Here is a 12,299-nt window from a genome sequence, read left to right on the forward strand (position 1 = left end):
TGCGGGGCCAGGGAGGGGACCTACTATCTACTTAACCGCTAGGCAAAGAGGGAGGACGGACCAGTCTCTTTCTTTCCGCTTTGAACGGAAGCCGATGCTTGTCTCCGCCTACAACTAGATAATTTCTCGGATGACAATACAATACTACAAGCAGGAGGGGATACAAATCCTTTAGATTTCGCTAGTGCAACGCTCGTATTGACCTTTAGCTCAGTGGGAATCAATCGTAGTTTTGATTTAATATCCTACGTAGTATTTGCGTGGGCCTCGCTCGTATGCAAGGAATAGGTTTAGGAACAGGGCTAGCGAAGGAAGGGACCAAGGAAGGAATTCGTAGTAGTTATGAGCTCCTGGTTTAGGAAGAGTAATTTGAACAGAAGGACTAAATCGGTTTTCATGATTGGCTCATCAACACAGGAGTGAAACAGAAGAAAGGCTTTTCTGAAGTTGGTTGTGCCCTCTTTAGAGGAGCTAATGGTTATGTCGAAACGATCTGTAACATCCTTATTACATATGCAGATTTATTTAGAGGCACATAAGGTTAAGATTGTAGAGATTGTATTGTTGCAAAACAAGACATAGCGAGAAGATATCACGAAGGCATGCCAATATGGCCATGTCATGGAGGTGGTGGCCATGGAGTTCTCTGCGATTGGTTTCACAGTACGTAGGCTATGTGTTTGATGTTACTTGTCGTCCACCACGTTTTATTTTTGTTTATTATGCCATTCAAACTTTATGATTTTACATTATGTAGTAGTATTATGTAATGGTGGTAAGTGACGGTGGCTGTATGCATCATGGTGCAAAAAGTGCCTCAACTTGTTTTCTTTATCTAAAGAAAATCTCACTTGCACATAGTAAATAGGTTTACACTGTGGTAAATAAATAAACCTTACACTTCTAATTTCCTCGTAAATAACGAGCTACGTTTGGCTACTTGGTATGTGAACAGAAATAAAACACTATGCAGCTCAACATCTTGCACTCAAATAAAGACAATACTAACACCTGCACCTAAACATGAACGAACCAACTCGTAGGGGCTAAAATACAACACACTGGTCCAAGCTTAGTGATGCCTTTTTTTGCATAGTTATATAGAATGCAGCTAGCTCTCTTCCTCCAACGAGTTATCTTCCTAACCTGCTTTCATCCGATGTTTCTACACACTTCTCGGGGTATCAGAGCTGTCCCTGCGGGGCAACAGATTCTTTTTCCTACCAGGTTCCTAACCACCCTATCGTTGATTGACGGTCTTCGTTGCCAATGAGAAAGAAAGGACAAGATTCCTGCTTCTTTGCCAATGCGAATATCAACAACCAGATCTTTGAGAATCGAGGGAGCATCCCATCCCCGGGGCTACGGACGGATTTATCCTCATCAAGTGCTTCCTATCCGAGGGTTATTCGATTAACCCGAAGAGCAGTACCTGGCATCCCGGAGGGATGGGTACAGCCGAAAGAGAGCCTTTTGGGTGAAGGAAAAGCAAGGGAATCAGAAGCGGTTGATGAAAGCAAAGGTACGGCTCCTAAAGCAATGAAACAAATGTCATTGAACGGTGTGCCCCGGGCAAAGCAATGGCTTCTATCCTTTTTCAATTCTCTAATGGCTATACCCTTGTTGAAGGGGACGGCCCTTTCCCTCTATCCGTAAACGGTATCTAGTGGGCAACCCAGCCAATGAAATGTGGATTTAGCGAAATACGACGTTGATTCGTACTATTCCTACGATTTAGCGGAACAGCGATGATATGACTAGCGAGGCCGGTATCTTTAGCAATGTTTGAATCGGATTGGAGGTACGGTTACGGGGACGGGTTAAATAAATGAAACATTCGTTTTAGGATTCCTACGATTCCTAGCGCTAGAGCTAAGGCAAAGGGATTCGCCTACTGGTGGGAGGCTGGGCTGGGTATTAAGAGTAGGTTGAAAGCTATGGAAGTGTCGGTAGGGTTGCCAGGGATAAAAGAATTCGATCACAACACAAGCACCTGTATATGCATGAAAGTGGGCCTATTTCACTTCCTTAATCAACCGCTTCTTCTTTAGGAACTAGCTTAATGCTTTACAGGGTGGTGCCTTATAAGAAATTAGAAAAGAGAACCTTTATAGAATAGAAATACTTTGCAAGCATTAGAGCTGTGCACTGTGATTACTGGTTGTCAATCCTGTATTGATAGTTATAGCACTTGGAAATTCGAATATTAATGAATTACGAGTAGTGTGCAAGTATGCTTTCTTTCTTCATCACTTAGACAGATGTGGCACCTCCTCCTATATCCACCAAACTGATTATAAAGCGCTTAACTAACTTATCAATAAACCCTAGGCCGAAAGCAAGATGCGAACCAAGAACATTCACAATTTGATCCCATCTTTCTTCACTTGCTTCCTTCCTTTCTACTAAACAGAATTTGACCCTATTTCAGTACCACTTGATAAGCCCGGATCTGTCTGACCAATAGGAGTGAAAGGTATCAAGAGATGTCGTATTAAATGAGAAAAGGCATTCGAATCCAGCCAAACTAAGTTCGAAATCGGAGTACGTGCCCAGCCCGGATGAAGGAAGAAGCAAACAGGGGGATTAGTCACATCAATTATCATTCATGCCTTGCTCAACTAGATCTTGATTGCCTGTTTCATTGATACCTTGAGGAAGTACAGGAATGCAAGCAAGCGAGGCCAGAACAAGGAGAGTCAAGAAAACAGTAGCCGTTTGCTCACAAGCTAACACGAAGCACGAAACACATGGATTCTCTGAGAACCGGACTGACCCAACCAAGCAATCACTTGAGCCATTCACAATCCATGATAGGAGAACTTCTTTCACTTTATATGATTAAACAAGTGAGTCTTCCGATTCTGTACTGTACACTCTGGTGAAGCTGCATTTACGCGAGTCGGAGTATGCTATTCCAAGAACAATCACAAAAGCCGTGCTTGTTTATGGGGAAAAGAAGGATACCGATGATTGTTCACCACTGCCGCCTACTCCTTCTTGTACAGAAGTCAACGAACTAGCCGGTACAGGAAGACGGAAGTCAACGAAGTGAAGGGAGGGTGAAATGCACAATAGCTCATAACCATAGCTCATAAGCATACCCGATATTGATTAGATACTTTTCATTGGGTACACCTTGCCAATACCAACTATCCCACTCCATATCGAATTAGGGCGATTTCCCATCTATAAAGCTTAGTTAGCACTTATCTATTTTAATGAAACCACACAAAATTGGTTAGTATTTTTGGTTTTGACCAGGGAACCAACCCAATCCATTCGCCGCAGAAAAAGAGAGGAAAAATAGGGCAAATAAACAGAAGCAGATGAACGGACGACCAATCGACTACAAGAAGAAATGAGAACTGTTTTTATATTTGGAACTCCAAAGTCAAAGAATGGTTTTTAACCGCCGCCTCTTTGAATCAAAAGGGTCTTCTTCAACACAAGCAATAGCGTCAATAGCAAGCTTTCTTCCCACCCTCTCTCTAAATGCAACAGAGTCCTACCACGTTAAGGTCAAGCGCCCTACTTGCTTGTTGACACGTGAGAGGAAATAGGAGTAAGAAGTGCCTGGATTTACCACTTTCTAAGAAGTACCGATCTCAAAGAACTGTCCGGCCCACTTTCAGGTTATGAAGGGAAGGCTCTCGTTGAGAACAAAAGATGTAGTTTCTTTCCTCTCGAGAGGAGGCGCGGCAGAGATAGACAGATCATTACATCGAACTAGCAGTCAAGATATATAACTCATCTTTCTACTATGAGAATAGTATAGTGGATCAAGAGCCGCGCCGCCAACCTCAAACTCTTCATTCCATGCCAATAGTTTCGCTATAGTGACTACGTACCTTTAACACATTCTTATTGAGACTAAGCTTCAGGCCAACTACGAATTGAGATTCGAGAGCGGGGGGAACTTCATCACTTCGAGGGAAGCTTTCTTCTCCGGGACAACTCCTGAAAGGAAAGATAGACTGCTGGCTTAAAATAAAGATAGACTGCTGGCTTAAAATATAGACAGAGTTTGCTACTAAAGGCTCGGCTGAAAAGGCTAACTATCTTTTGATTTCGCGTTCTTGAGTATGGAGAAGAAGAAAAACTAGTCTAGCCCGGGGACTTTCAGTAACTTTATGGAAGAAGCTTTCAAAAAGAGGCTCAAAGGCTTTTTACGTCAGTCATCTCTTCAAACAAACCTTCCTGCAACTTCTTACTTGCCTTTTGAATTTACCTTCAAAGCTGGCTTTACCTATTTATCTTGACCAGAAAGGAATTGATAAAGAGGACCCATAAGGACAATATGCGGATCTTCGAAAGATTACGGTGTCCAATTGTCAATCAAGATACTACTCTTATCCACGAGCGGGGAGACAAGGAAGCTATTCTCCGTTCCTATTCAATATGTATTGGGAGAAGCCAATCCCTTGGGCAAAGAAAGAGAGTACATGTACGCTCCAGGTATCTGTTTAGAATAATGTAGTTTGAGTTCGAATATGCGCTGCTTGCTTTGTTTAAAAGATCTAGTAAAAAAGGGGGGTAAAGGGGCAAGACCAATTTCCCTTTCAAAACCAATTGGCCATAGATGCCCAAGTCTTCTTTTCTTGTATGGGAAAGGCGAAGCTATCAAGGCTTGCTGTGGAGGGAGGAAAAAGCACACCACAAGATTGATTATGTATAAGTTCAAATCAGAAATATCCAATAGGTTAGGTTTTGTACTGCTACAAAAGACAGCTCGCTCGGAGACGAGCACAGTACCCAGCCCACAAGATGTTAGTCTCCTGGGCCCAGCCATACCAAAGGAAAGTAAAGCTATTTCCATAAGAAGCTTTGAGGTATAGGAAAAAGAGTAGTCTTCCATTTAAGACGAAGGAAGAAGGTCCTTTTTATTTATCCTTCAGACTCACTTTGCCATCATAAGAGGAGTGCTCCTACCTAAGAGTTCAGGACCGGCAAGTCAGGTATGTCTTCACCTAATCATATAAAGAAGTAAGGACTCCTTTAAGGATGTGGCGGAAAAGAAAAAGATAATTGGGTGACTTGTCAGAGTATTTCTTATCTTACCTGCCTTGTTCATTTATTTAGCACTGCAGAAAAAGGTGAGAGGCAGTTTCATCAGCAGCACCACATAAGGAGCAAGTGTGATCCCCAATCCAACCCTCCCAAAACATATTATTTACGAAAAACACACACACAAACGACGAGACAATGAACTCTTTCATTCTATATGATCAAATGAAATCCGCTTGCGCCGGCTTGAAGCAGCTGAGTCACTAGCGAGCTAATAAAGAGCCATTGAAGAAACGTGTTGAAAGCGATAACTTGATAAAGGAGATAACCAAGCCATGCATCGAATCATCCTCACTAGCATCATATAAGAGCATTTCACTTAGCTATTAGAAGTGTGAAATTCTATGCTGAATGCATGAGATCATTCCTCACAATAGAGAAAGTTTGACTCTAATAGGTCCATAACTGACGCGAGAAAGAAGAGTGCAACTTGGCGACAGGTGTGGCGGGCGGTCTCAAGCTGGTAGTGCACCTCGTGCTTGATTGTGCTGACCTGCTGCTTCAGAGTCTGTCCTACTTAATTTACCTTTTCCTTTTTCTTTACTAACTAGTAGTGCATTTCCCGTCAAAACATCACTTCTCATATTTGGTCTGTGGGCTACCACGCTTAAGCTTTCTTATCTTACTCTTTCCACTAAGGTTAGGACTTAGGCGAGCTGCTGAATACGAGACACTTCTTTCTCGGCCGTGCGTGGTCTTCCCTCGGGGATGGGAGAATATAGAAGGTGGGTGGGTGGATCCGTAAAATGAAAGTTTACTTTTTCAAATGGGAAAGAATGAGTCAATTAAAGAAAATGAAATCGCTGTGGTTTAGTTTTTGCTTCATATTAGGCTGACTTCTACTGTGGGAGTTTTATTCCACCGTTTTTCTGGGCAAGCAAATAGGACAGCCACTCTAAACTAAAGGTCGATCCTTCGCTTCCTTACTTCCCTCGGGGTCTGCATCCAGTAGGGTATGTGGTCCTAAAAGACCTCTCTTGCCTCGCTTAAATAAAGGGCTTTCACTACCTCTTCTGAGGCCCCCCTTTCTGTACCTACTCCGCATGGTCTCGCTCCTTTCACTTCCTCTTAAACTGGAAATGACCCTTTTTGTGGCTATCGGACCTTACTTAGGAGCTTTAGTTGAATCATTTGAAACCTTCGCTCGGAAAAGGACCTTAAAACATAGTAAAAAAGGACCTAGCCTCTCGTCCATAACCGAGCCCGGAAGAGGAACCGAACCCCTCCCTTTAAAAAGGGCCTTACTTAAAGGCGCGCCCTGGAAGAGCAACTATCGAAAAGGATAATCTTACAAGCCCCAAGACTAAGAAGTTTCTACAACTCCGCCGTACCTTTCGTCTTCTTTTCTCATTTGAAAGTCTTCTACGGATTCGGTAGTAACGATAACTCGGATTTACAACTGTAAGCCTGAGAGATGGCCTGGACCAGAAAGTCTAAATTGAAGTAGTTGTAGAGGGGCAGCAGCAGAAGGTTGGACTGGAACCCGGAAAAAAAAGATATCTTCGGTGGAAGTGCCAATATGACGTAAGGGCGATCGGGCTTAAAGCAGCTAAATGGCGACGATCCACCTGAACTCCTGAGCTTGCTTGGGGGAGTGATGGAATGATAAATGGACTGGTCGACCCTCTCCAAAGTTTCCTTTGAAGAAAGCCTTTTGGTTCTTTTTATAAATGGAAGAAGTTTGTTTGGTTAGTCAGATTTTTCATCTCAACAACTTTTACATAAATCAATTTTGGTTGTAATAAATCTAATTATACTTATATACAATTTTTTGAGCCCTGTTACTGGTTAACCACCGGGGGCTGCACCACCACTTGCGTGCCGTGTACTCGGGGGTTGAGATGTGGGCTTCGCCTTACTGCTCGAAGTGCCACCCCCTCAGCGCGTTAGTAGCAACGGCCCCCTGAGCCCACCTGAGGGAGAGGAAAAGTGACCTGGTCGACATCCAAAGTGAGGTGGCCCATGGAATCCCGGAGGGCTGGCTGGAAGAGACATCACTAGCATCATTAGAAAAACCTGGAAAATCATCTATATCAGGCAGAGAGGAAGCTGGTTGGGCCGTAGAGAATTGAGAATTTTCATGTCTTTCAATTCTCGTACTCGTAATTGGAAAGTTACGGAAGGAGATCCATCATTTTGCAATGAAAACAACATAAAAAACTCTGGACAATTTCGAAATCAGACCAAGCGTCTTAATACATATGCAAAAAAATTCATTATTGGCCCACCATTGATTACAAGATTTAGCTTTTATGAATCGCTATTGGTTTGATACGAATAATGGCAGTCGTTTCAGTGAAGCTTCCTTCGCCACATTACTTACTCACTACTCGCTTAGCTAGCTAGGGCTACTGACTAATGGGATCCAGGAATCGTAGCAAATCAATCTGTTGATGAGATCGAGAAATCTTTGACTGGGCATTCGGCCCGGCTCGGTCGGTGGAAACAAGAGAATTGACCTACCAATCAGAATTTATAGGCGGATGTTAAGTACAAGAGACAGGAGAAAGGAATGGGGATTCAGCCAAAGAGAAAATACCATAGCATAGGGGACTAGTCTTACTCTTGGAATCGTGGACTGGCGCATTAGGCTCTCCCTCTACCTATAAAAAGAAAAGATCAGGTTCAACCCTTCTGTTCCGTTCCGAGAAATCTTCACTTCACTTTCTCTCTATGTGGTCTTGTGCTTTTACTTCTTATTAGCCCATAGTCATGCTTTCTTTCCTACCAGGGAAACCTATTTCCTAACCTACCTCCTTTCCTATTACCTATCCTACTAAGCCTTGACAAAGCAACCTACTTTCCTACCTGAGAAGGGAATTGCTTACTGACTGTTTGAACGATTCTAGTTACTAGTAACTAAGAAAGTAGCGAGTTGAAGCGAAAGAAGATAGATCAAAAGCAAGGGTATCGACTATAGGGATTCTACGGAGATGAGATGATTTAGCTTTATCTAGAAATGCAAAGCTCGTGCACTTCTTGGAAAAAAGGAAAGGAAAGCTTGGGAAAACCTAAGTTAATGATCAATAGCAACAGAAGGGAGGTGCGAATGAAACTGCCGCCTCAGGGAATTTCCTTATTGAGTAAGATTTCCCTTTTGCCCAGTACAAAAACAAGCTGAGGATGATGTGGTGCTTTTTACTTTATGGGGTGCGAGCTTTGCTTTGAAATTGGTGGGCAAAATAAATGATTATCCTTTCACTGTCCTTCTGGATTCTGGATGCAACTTGAGCTTCATTGATTCCTCAGTAGGTAGGGACAACGTTCGAGATCTCATCCGACCGTCTATTTATCACTGATTGGGAGATTGGATTGGAATCCGAGGAGAACTGATTGGATGTCATGGAACGAATGGGGCACTACGTTGGTTACCCACTGCTAGCCTAGCGGAGATTTCTCTATTTGTTGAAAGTGGAAAGGAGTCATATTTGAATCGGAAAGTTGGGCTCGTTCACTCACACCTTTCTTTGATTATCGATGACTTGGCTTCTTGCTCAAGTAAGCACCCGGCATACCAATTCATTATCCTTGGGGCTCGCTCCTTCCTATCTACGTTATTCTTTCTTTGTTACTCTCGTAATGACGTTCCGAAAGAAATCAAGGTTACCAGGTCACAGCTCTGATTCTTCTTCCCTTATAGAACCTTCCCGAAAGAAATCAGTAGCTGGGGTGGGTCCGCCCCTACAACTCATCAAATCTGCCTTCTTTTCTGTTCTGCGCTGTACATATTCTCAAGTTATGAGAAAGAATGGATTTTAATGAAATTTTTCATTAAAAAAATAAACGAATGAAGAATATTTTGACCTCTTATCTGATAAGCAATCAAAGCATTTGAACTGCTCAATGAACAATAAATAAAGAGCTAAGGTCAAAAAGTATATGTGTTACTAATAGTATAGTAAACCAATTTTATTTTTAGTTTTGAGTATAGTTATTTAAAGAATAGATAGAAAAAAGATTGCGTCCAATAGGATTTGAACCTACGACATGAGCAGGGCATTTACTGGATGCATGAGCTGGAGAACAAGAGGCTTCCAATAGCAATTGCTGGAGCTTAGTTAGATGCTTGAGAAAAGTGAACTCTTAGCTGTAAACCTACTTTGCTTTGACCTGTATTTGGGCAGTGTTTAACCGACATATACATGTATATAAGGACACTTGCACCGGACCTATGCCTATTTAGAATAAGAATAAAGTCCTCTTAAGAATAAAGTCCTCTATAGTTACTGGCATATTACTCCTAGAAGTGATAATTTGATACGTAGGAGATAGCCTTGCGGCGCAAAAAGGGCTTTGCTTTATGATATAGATTAGGAATTGGAATAAATAAGTAAGGCTAACTAAAAGAGAGAAGAGGGTCTACAGTCATTCTATCTCAACACTGAAGAATAAGACGTCTATCCTTACTCTTGCATTAAATAGAATAATCAGAAAGGGAGGGGAGTATAGAGAATCTAATATAAGGAAGCGCCCAGGCAAACCCATAATAAGGCTGATGAAAGCGAAGCAGAATTGAAAACACATAAGGTACACTCTTGATCCTTACAGCACATCTTGACTAAAAAGAAAGGAAGGATAAAGTAAAAGAAGGACTCGAAACAAGCAGATATAGAATATAAAGATGAAAGATTGAATGCATGATAGGTTTCTGTTTTGCTATTGGTATATTTAAAGAATAACAACCATGATACGGCCCGCCTGTCATGGATCCTGATGCTAAATTATGGGTTGATACAAAAGGATTCAAACAAGTGTGGCTAATTGTTTTTTATTCAAACAACAAAAGTATAGCTGATCTTTTCTCCTGCAATGTAACTCTCAAATATGCATGCTAGAAAGCTGATATGTTGCTGAGAGAGAGGTTAGTCAGATTGATTTCTTTTTCTTCCTTTTGCAATTGAGCTATTAAGGTGGGGATGTGTAGGCGGTTCCTCCATCGCTCGAAGGGCACTCGTATGTCCAACGTTCCATCCTCTTTCAAATAGAATAGCAATCCCAGAACCTACAAAAGATGAAGCACATTTGTTGTTCTAATTGATCCAATGCACAGTACTGGGGAAGAAAAGAATGAGTTCAGAAAGAAAAGGTAAGTCCTTGACCGTAATTCTTCCCATATAGAGAGATAAAGAAGATGCCTCTGTACATATTCTGGTACGTTATTTGAATCCTTTCGATGCAGGAACCATAGCTCAGACTGATGATCCCTCTCTCTCCTTAGGTCACCCAAGGTAGAAAAAATGCCCCAAAGCCGAGAGTTCGATCCAAGTACTAACCCTCTAGTTGTGATTTCTAAAGATTGAATTTCAACTTAGAGTAAAACATAATAGTTAACACTAAACCTAAGCAACTCTTACTTTTCCATCAGCAACTACTTCCAATGGCTAAGAGTAAGCTCGTCCGGACCACTCCTATGGCCCTCTCGGCTGGACCTACTCCCACCCTATCCGACTCCAATCCTTATCCAACTTCCACTCAATCATCTCCATAAGAGTAGACTTAATAGCTATTGTTAGCCTCACTTTTGGAAAACTCACAGGATTGCTAGCTTTTCATAGAACCTGTTATCAAAACTTTCAAACTTCTGCTTTCAATATGGATAAGAGACTTGCTGCCCTGCCCTAGGAAGAGCGGCTATAAAAAGCTTGCAAAAAACACTCTTGCTTGGTTGGAAGGTATGGTAAAGGTAAACTGTATCTATTTTTTTATATAAAAAAGGGAGTGCTAAAGGAGTCATTCAGAAGTGAGTGAAGGGGCAAAAAAGCTCATTTCTTTCATTCAGGAATGGACACTGGACCAGAATGAAATGTGGGAATATCGGGATTGGCAGATTTGTTATATTGAAATAAGCCTCAACTCAACACGACTAGTGAATTCAAATTATAGTCACTTGCGGATTTCTTCAAATTGTTGTAGTGTAGTATTGTGGTTTTTCAGTAAAGACCCCGACCTATAAATATTCACAGCCCGGCTCATACGGGCGGACAATATTCACCCAGAGCCCCGTTGCGACCGCAATGCTGTTCTTGAAGGACCTTACCTTAGAGCAAAAAAAGGGAATAGAAGTTAGGAAGACTACTGACGTAGGGCGGCGGGTGAGCTCAACCTCGAACCAAACAAGCAACGGATTGAGCAACTAGCGCGAAAGCCGTTGCGCTAACGCGCATCCTCTTGCTCCTTAACGACCGAGGGATGAAATCTTTCGACGACTAGGGAGGCGTCACCCGAGACCGATTCCTGTGGATCACTATAGAATCTTCTAGAAGCAAGCTAGGCTACCTTCTGGCTAGCTCTGCCATCTTAGAAAAATTCCTTCGCGCTTAGCTTAGTAAGCTAGCTTGGTAAGCTAAGCAAGCCTGGTTCTCCGGGCACTATGGTAGGACGTGGATCGATCATGACGAGAATGGACTTCTCCGTCATGTAATGGTTTAGAAGAGTCACGGTCCAGTTCCCCGCCGGGCTTTTTCCCTTCTCGACTAGACGAAGGAGATATTCATTCCATTCAGGCAGGTGAGGAAGGGCGGCGTCGGCTTGACCCTGTCTTCTCTCTTGGTCGGGTCGGAGGCTAAGTTTCTCATTCAGTGGTGAGGTGTTCATAGAAAGCAAGGCCTCGCCCAACGAGTGGCGGATTTGGTTTGGATGGGGTCTCGTCTCGCTTGGACGCTGGGGAGATCCATAGATCTGGATAGAGTCTTTCTCGCTCAGTAAAGAAGAGTACGCGCGCTACGGCTTACGCAGTGGATCTTCGGGCAACCAAATTGATCCAATTCCGATCAACAACTTGGATGGAGGTATGGCTGAGTGGCTTAAGGCATTGGTTTGCTAAATCGACATACAAGAAGATTGTATCATGGGTTCGAATCCCATTTCCTCCGGCACGGAAGTTGAACGGGCGGGCGAAATTACGTGAGAGAAAGAACCTCAGATTGATGGAGTCCGCCGTCGGACAGAATAGCACTACTTAGTGACTAGGAGCGGAGCGCCCCTTTCTTGTTCTTGGTGGCGTCTATAGCGAAGAAGACCTTCCCGAACGAGGGCCGTCCAGTCCCTGGCCGGCTCTCGGTTCTTGAGCAAGCTCCTCCACTGCGGGTAGGATGCTCATAGATGAAGAAAAGAGACTTTAGGCAAGTGGTTCTGGTAGCTCAGCTGGTTAGAGCAAAGGACTGAAAATCCTTTTTTGCTTGTTTCAGTGGGAAGAGCATAATCTAGGTAGAAGTAGTAAGCTTTTAGGTGTT

The sequence above is a fragment of the Miscanthus floridulus genome, chromosome 7 (assembly GCF_019320115.1).
Source record: "Miscanthus floridulus cultivar M001 chromosome 7, ASM1932011v1, whole genome shotgun sequence".
NCBI classification, from domain to species: domain Eukaryota; kingdom Viridiplantae; phylum Streptophyta; class Magnoliopsida; order Poales; family Poaceae; genus Miscanthus; species Miscanthus floridulus.